The following is an 8,127-nucleotide window of genomic DNA, read 5'->3' on the forward strand; positions in this document are numbered from 1 at the left end:
TGGAAGAGAGAGTAAAGGATGGGGCAGACAAAGCTTTGAACAGGTAATCTTTCAGTGTCTCAGTTTTCTCATACATCTAAAAAAAGTTTTCTAACTCATCCTTTATATCCTTCTTGCTCTAAAATGCCATGATTCTACCAAAGATACAGTATCCTCCTCCTACAGATGCATTAAACATACATACCAAAAACATAGTTTTAGTCTTTTATATCTCTGATACTTCTAGTTTGCTTCATTCTTTTAATGAACACTGGTATGTTCAAAGGAATTGCAAAAAGTAACATTGACTTTATTGAAACAAGAAACTTTATAACTACAATTAGAATCTCACGAGAACACAGCAGTGGGCAAGAGGTGAGCTTCCAATATGTTTCTTTAAAAAAAAAAAGAATATAAAGAGGAAAAGCAATCAAGATGATTATAAGCAGAAAGAAAAAGTTCAGAGACAAGTGAGCAAGGTACTGATTGTTACTGTGCCAACTGGGTGCTTATGAGAAATGGAAGATCTTTTGGGGTTCTCTGTGTGTGGGTGAGTAGTATCCTAGAAGAGTAGATAAATAATGCCTTCTTGATTACTAATGCTCAACAACAAGATGACAAATTAGCAAGTATGGGATGACAGATCCAAGTAGATATTAAAGGAGTTATTAATAGGAAAAACTGGGAACAGTGTAAGAACTGGTAGTCCCCATAGTAATTTACAGAAGAGCTTCATAGGACGAAACTTAAAAGATTCAAGTTCATCTGGTATTAAAGTTTACAGCCATGGGTTCCACCATATTTGTTAAAAGCAGTTATTTGGGAATGGGTTTGGAGACACAACCAACCTTTCTTCCTAGTTAGTTAGTAAGTCTTGGGATCTATATTTAAGCAGCATACAATAAAAGGCTTGATTGGCTTAGCTCCACTGAATAATTGGACAATTCTGCTCTAGAGAATAAGAATACTTCATAAGGACTATCACACACATAGAATTCAAGGAAAATTTCTAGATCAATATAAATATCAAAAACCACAAAAAAACCACTTCTATAAATTGCGGTTATAATATTTAACAGAAACCCCCCCAAATATATGTGTTAATCAGTTGTTATGAGATTCTTTATTGAACCCTGCAGGGACTACCTTGATGCTTAAAACCAGGCAAACTTTTCTAAACCATAGATAAATAGACAGAGATAAAGAGTCAGAGGCAGAGACAGATAGAGAGATAAAGAGAAACACAGAGAGAAGCAGAGAGGGAGAAACTGAAACAAAGATAGACAAAGATAGAGATAGGGACAAAGAGATGAAGACAAGGATAAAAAGATAGAAAGAAACAAAGTCAGAGAGAGAAAGGCTATGCTTGAGTTGTCTTGTCAAGTGAAAGCACACTTGCCTCTAGGGCTCAGCTACCACCTTGTCTGACAAAAAGCAGATTAAAGGAAAGCACCTAAGGGCTGTGTCAAAAATATGTGTCTTGAGGTTCTTTCTGCTACTTCCAGTTCAATCAGATCACATGATGCAAGTGTTTTTACCCTGTTTCCCAGAAGCCCTTGAAGTTTATAGACATATTTTTACCTTCTATATACCAAGTTCTATGTCAGATACAAGGGTCAAAGTTGGGTAGAGAGGTAAATAATCCTTTATAAGAGAAAGGTCTGCTTTGAATCAAGGACATTCTGTCCTCTTGTCAATGAATGAATGAATGAATTGCCCTTTGTTTTTGAAGAGGACCAATGACATCATAGGGTGATGTCTTGACTTTTGAGTGAACTGGATTTAAGTGAAGCAGAGTTGTACAAGGTCATCAGCTTCATATTCTCTTCCAGAATCATCAAAGTCCATTGGCAAGACAAAAGTCAAGACAACTGATGGCCCAAGATACAGTATATGACCTTGGTGTCGTCAATGTCTGACTAAGCTCTAAGTACTCCATGGTGCCTGCTTCAATTACCTTCATGGTCTTTGAAACAAGTCATTCTCATCTGCCCATTCCACCCAGAGAAGTCTTCACATGCTTGGGGGTATATATCTCCTTAACTCTCCAATAGGACTGAAGCCTATCAGTTACCTCAACCTGGTTTAGCCCATCTGCCAAGGCAGTTTTACTGGGGTGTGACCACTGCACTTGCTACAGTTTCTTGAAGCCACAGGTGAGAGTTGGGTGACAGGTGGACGCCAAAGGGAAATGAGCAGCCCTGAAAAAGTACTCTTCACACTAGAGATGCTATTCTACCTTGAACACTCCATACACCCCAAATCAATCAAAAAGCATATATTAAACACCTAATATGTCCCAAGCACTATGCTAGGCACTAGGGATATAAATACTAAGAATCAAACTTCCTCCTATAAAACTGCTTCAATCCCTAGTTATGACCCATTGCAGCAGCCCTTTTGTTCCATCTAATCCATCCCCCTCATTTTACTGATGAGGAAACTGTGTGTTCCAATGTCCTTTTCTAAAGAACAGTTCAATTTTCAATAAATAAGTTCAAATCTTATTAACAAGAGACAAGCTAACCCACTCACTGAGTGAATATGTAGTTCCTTATCCTGAGACCGGTTTTGATAAAAGTTAAATGGGTCAGGGTTGAGTTGTTACACCTCATTTCATGTAAAAGAATTAGATTTATTCTGTTTGATCTCAAAAAGTTAAAATGAGGAACAATAGGCAGAAATTGCAGGGACAGATTTAGACTTGATATAAGGGAAAACACCTCAAGAATTCAACCTACCCAAAAGTAGAATGGGCAGTGTTTTAAGATATAGTGCATTTATCCTCACTGGAGGCTTTCCTGTAGAAACTGTATGGACATTTGTTGGTAATGCTGTCAAAGGGGTTCTGAATCAGGTACAAGTTGGATTATATGAATTTATGAGGTCACTTTCAGCTCTAGATTATATTAATATTAGTATTTGTGAATGCATATAGGTAACCCTTTGCACTAGAAACATTAAGTTAAGAAGCATTTATTAAGTGCCTATATGTGCCAAGCATTGTTTTAGAAAGTGGGGATACAACAGTCCCTGCTCTCAAGGACCTTGCAATCTAATGGGAGAAGAAAGTTACACAATAACTTTAATATTATTTCATTTTATAATTTTTAATAAAAAAATAATAATAAATATTTTTATTTAAGGTTCTGAGTTCCAAATTCTATATCTCCCTCCACACTCCCTGAGGCGGTACTCAATCAGATATAAGTTATACATGTGTATTTAATATATATATATTTTAAAGGAATAGCAATTTGTACATAATAGATTTACAGTTTTATGTGCAATCATGGTTTTTTTTTTCCATTCTACTATGTTATAGAAATGCTTGTTTAATTGTTAAATTCAGAATAAAAATTAAAACAATCTAATGAAGGTAACAACATACAAATAACTATAAGTTATATACAGGATAAATTGGAGATAATTTCAGGAGGATCTTAAGATTAATACATATATATGTGTGTATATATATATATATATATTATATATAATACATATATGTGTGTATATATACATATATATCTAACCATGACAGGAGCATTGTGTATATGTATTATCTATAATTTTATTTGTATGTACATATAAATAACATTTCAGAAAACTAAGAGCAGAAAGAAAACTCATAAGACCACCTAGTCTCACCTCAATGTGATTGGCAATTCCTTCTATAATATCCCGAGTACCCATATAGTCTCTATGCTGAGACCTTCAGTGAGGGTGAACTCTACATCTCAAAGGAGCCTTTTCTCCTTTTGGACTGCTCTAATTGTTAGGACATTTCCCCCCTACATTATAAAAAATCTGTACTCAAGGTAAAAATGCACATTTGTATATGTTCACCGTTAAATTGAAAGAAATTATTAATATAAATAACCATTGATTTGGGGAGATTCAGATTACCCCCTTTCTTAATCTTCATTTCAACACTTCAGTCAATGAAGGTTAAACTAACCTTCTCCTCTATCTAGACCCCACCCAGGTGGGGCAGCCATTGTATTCTGCTCAGGCTTGGGTGGGTGGGGAATAAATTATTTGAATAGATTGTCCAAGGCTAGGGGAAGGGAGAATTTAGAAGTAGATGACATAATCAAAGTCTAGCCCTTATTGTAATATTCATTCTCTCATTAATTGTTAACTAATCAGAGCTGATTGACATCCTTTTGGCCACTCCTCTTCCAAAAGAACATATAAGCCTGAGCTGCCACCCTGATTGTCTTTGGTCTGATTGATGGCCAAATGACCATCCTTTTATTAAAATGCTGGCATTGTTAATGAAATGATTAAGTTGGAAGGCTCAGCCACAGGTGATGCCCCTGCTGATGCTCCATTTGATGTTGATGCTGCTTCCAGCAGCATAGACATGGAGGTAGCCACAGCAAGAAGTAGTGATCTGGGCTGGCCTGGGGCTGCTGGGAAGTACCAGGATGAGCCCAGGAAGAAGCCAAGGGGACCGGAGAACATAGAGGCATCTGTGGCTGTGGTCAAGCAGTGTCAGTGTCTTCCTGAAGGAAGTTCCCTTTTATGGAGATGGAACAAGAAAAAATCAGTCTGAGCAAAGAGTTTGTTGAATTTAAAATATAGTTTTTGTATCTGACTGTCTCCTACAAACAGATCAGAGAAATAATCTTTAATCTCTCCTACAAAATTAATAAACAGATCAGAGAAATTATAATATCTTATATCTCCTACCAAATCAGATCAGAGAACATGAAACCTGTCCTCCTATGAAATAGATCAGAGACAGACAGAAAAACATAATACCAATATTTTGTCCCAAGAAGAAATATATAACAACATGATCATGTGGAGACTCCCCTCCTAAGAGTGAAGCTCAGAGGACTTCCCATTTCTGAGGGTATATATGGGGGTTTTTTGTCCACTGATTACAGGGCATTGTCAGTTTCAATACTATGATATAGAAGTAAAGGCAGTTTAACAATTTCAGTTATAACAAGTATGGAGGAAACGCTGAAGCATCATGATAAGATTACAAGATTCCAAACAAAAGGGTTTATAAATGATGAGGATGTCCAGATGGCATCATAAGATAGGGACTTACTATCCTGAGGGAAAAGAAGTTACATGGTAGGGTCTTTATCTGCTAGCTATCTGGGTTCATTTTGGAGTTCAGTTGAAGGACATTTTGCTCCTATTAATCCTATTAGTTCAGGGTTTCATAAAAATACTTTTGGATAATAAGGTACCTCCATCAAATCCAGGTGATCTATATATTCATATTAACAAGTTGAATCCAGATTCAACCTCTTACAGCTAATCAGCATGTCACAGAGATGAGGACTGGAGCTACAGGAATCCCATCCTGGGTCAAGCTGAGTCGCAGAGTTTGTCTGCCTCACCTGCCTCGGGGAGCCTGAAAGAATTCAGGAGGACTATTTCTTTGCATGGCCCATGCCCAGTGAGCACTTTTGGAACAAAGGCTTGTATGCTACATAACCCCAAGACTATCATGCACATTCAGGATCCAGCAAGCCAGAAAATGACATGGAACAAATTTCAAAGAGTGTCCTTGTAATAAAAAAGATATGAGATGCCAGTCTCCTGCAGCCTTTTAAAGCCCTCTGTGTGTACCTTATGGAAGAAAACAACATGAGTGTTTATATAGAAAAAAAAGTTTTAGAAGACCCTGCCATAGTGAATGATGAGCTGTGAAGAAGAAATTCTGCCCCTTTAGGGAAGATTACAATGACATCTGGAATCAGATAGACTTCATCATCTGCCTGGGAGGGCATGTGACCTTGCTTTATGCTTCTTCACTTTTCCAGGGCAGTGTGCCTCTAGTGATGGCCTTCCACTTGGGAACCCTTGGCTTTCTCACCCCATTCAACTTTGAGAGCTTTCAGTCCCAAGTTACTCAGGTGATAAAAGGAAATGCCACCAACGTTCTCAGAAGCAGGCTCAAGGTAAAGGTCATCAACGAGTTCCAGGAGAAGAAAGCCATGATGCAGAATGGCATCTATGAGAGTGGAGTGTTGTCTCCCAGCCTGGAAAAGGAAAGCAGCAAGCAGATGATACACTACCAGGTTTTAAATGAAGTGGTGATCGATCGGGGTCCTTCCTCATACCTCTCTAATATTGATGCTTATCTAGATGGACACCTGATAACTATTATTCAAGGGGATGGAGTGATTGTTTCCACACCAACAGGGAGCACAGACTGTGCTGCTGCTGCAGGAGCCTCCATGATCCACCCAAGTGTTCCTGCCATTATGATCACACCCATCTGCCCCCACTCACTGTCCTTCCAGCCCATCATGGTGCCTGTGGGTGTAGAGCTCAAGACCACACTGTCAACGGAAGCTAGGAACACAGCCTGGGTTTCATTTGATGGGTGGAAGAGACAAGAAATATGCCATGGAGATAGCATTAGCATCACTACCTCTTGCTACCCTCTTCCCCTCCATCTGTTTCTGGGACCCTGGTTTGAGAGCCTGGCCAAGTATCTACATTGGAACATCCGAAAAAAGCAGAACCATTTCACTGGTGAGGAGAAGGAGTTCTAGGATACTGGCAGTGCCCCACGAGGTCCCTGACTCCTGGGAAAATGTGTACTATAAATCCTTTCAATGTGTTCTTCTTTGACCTTAACCTCCCAGCCCCTGGAAGTTGACCAATCTGTGTGTCTGTGTCTGTAAATGTGTGTGTGTGTGTGTGTGTGTGTGTGTGTAATATATTTAATATGGTGATGTGCTTCATATCAATTGTCTCATCTACTGATGACTAGATATCATGTTATTTCCTAGCCAATGGCCAAAGGGAAGAGTTTAAAATGTGTCTTTTTTGTCATCCAAATTAACTCTGAATTCAGTTTCCTTTTGTGTTTTATAAATAAGAAAAATTAGAAATGTCGGCATTTCTAAAAGATATCAACAATCCACATGCTCATTTATCATTTCAAGTTCAGTGATTTTATAAACCAACATTAAAAATGTAACATTACAATGAAATGATTAAATTACCCAGAAATTGTGTCTCAAACTTTTTTAAACACCACAAACCAAAAACATTATACCATGGTTCATCTAGTCTGGGCTGTATTTCATTTACAATTCTTTCTGAAACATACAGAGCATTAAATCAAGGAGGAAACTTTCTTTGGTAATAGTAAAGAACCATAGGTATTCTAAGCAGCTCTATCCCCTCATATCATGGCAATTATCTCCTCCCCTCCACTGCAGAAGACATATTCATAACATTTAGTTTAAGACAGAGAGAAGAGGCAGCTAGGTGGCACAGTGGATAAAACACCAGCTATGGATTTCTGGAGGACCCGAGTTCAAATACAACTTCAAACACTTGATATTTACTAGCTGTGTGACCTTGGGCAAGTCACTTAACCCTCATTGCCCTACAAAAAAAAGAAAAAGAAGAAAGGAAGAAAGTAAAGACAGAGACAGATTGGTTAGTTGGAGAGGCAGATTAATATATATATATATATATATATAAATGTAATGTATTGTATTATATTATATTAATTAGATAGTTTCTGTTGGTACTATGTAATGATACTTATCCATTATTATCCAACCCCCATAGAGAGGCAACTTTGGCAACTGCCCCTCTAGGTTCCACAATATCTCTTGAAAAGACAGAAAAGAAAGTTCTTGCCATCAGAGGTTTTGGCATTGTCAAATCGTTCCACATGAGAAACTATTAGGATTGTTACCAGTGGAAGTGACATGAAAGACACCTGCTTTGCTGCTGCTATACTCTAAGGAGTAGGGGAACTTTCCATGTGATAGGCAGAAAAAAACGTTCCATGTGTTGTTTACCCCATTGGAATGAGAGCTCCTTGAGAAGGGGGACTGTCAAGCTTTTCTGTTTGTATCTGTGCTCAGTGCTCAGCACAGTGCTTTGCCTACAGTGAGCACTTAGACTTCATTTATCCATCCTATATCATTCTATTTTAATTATATTTATACATACATGTATGTCTATGTAAAATGGGATTTCATTTGAAATAGGGAATCCCAATGAGGAAACTGACTTTATCAATACAGATCTGTACCTATCCTGCAGCTTATAGTCTTAGAGTTTCCTGGGGTCAAATGTCTTGTCCAATGTCAGACAATCAATTTTGCTAGAGGCAGGATTTGAACTCAAGTTATTCTGACTCCAAATTAA

General features: G+C 37.9%; 1 pseudogene; it reads left to right on the forward strand.

Annotated features, from left to right (window-relative positions):
• The first annotated feature begins 4,483 nt into the window (after positions 1 to 4,483).
• LOC122744005 lies at positions 4,484 to 6,506 on the forward strand (annotated as a pseudogene).
• Positions 6,507 to 8,127: the final 1,621 nt, after the last annotated feature.

Source organism: Dromiciops gliroides, chromosome 2, assembly GCF_019393635.1.
Source record: "Dromiciops gliroides isolate mDroGli1 chromosome 2, mDroGli1.pri, whole genome shotgun sequence".
In the NCBI taxonomy this organism is placed as follows: Eukaryota; Metazoa; Chordata; class Mammalia; order Microbiotheria; family Microbiotheriidae; genus Dromiciops; species Dromiciops gliroides.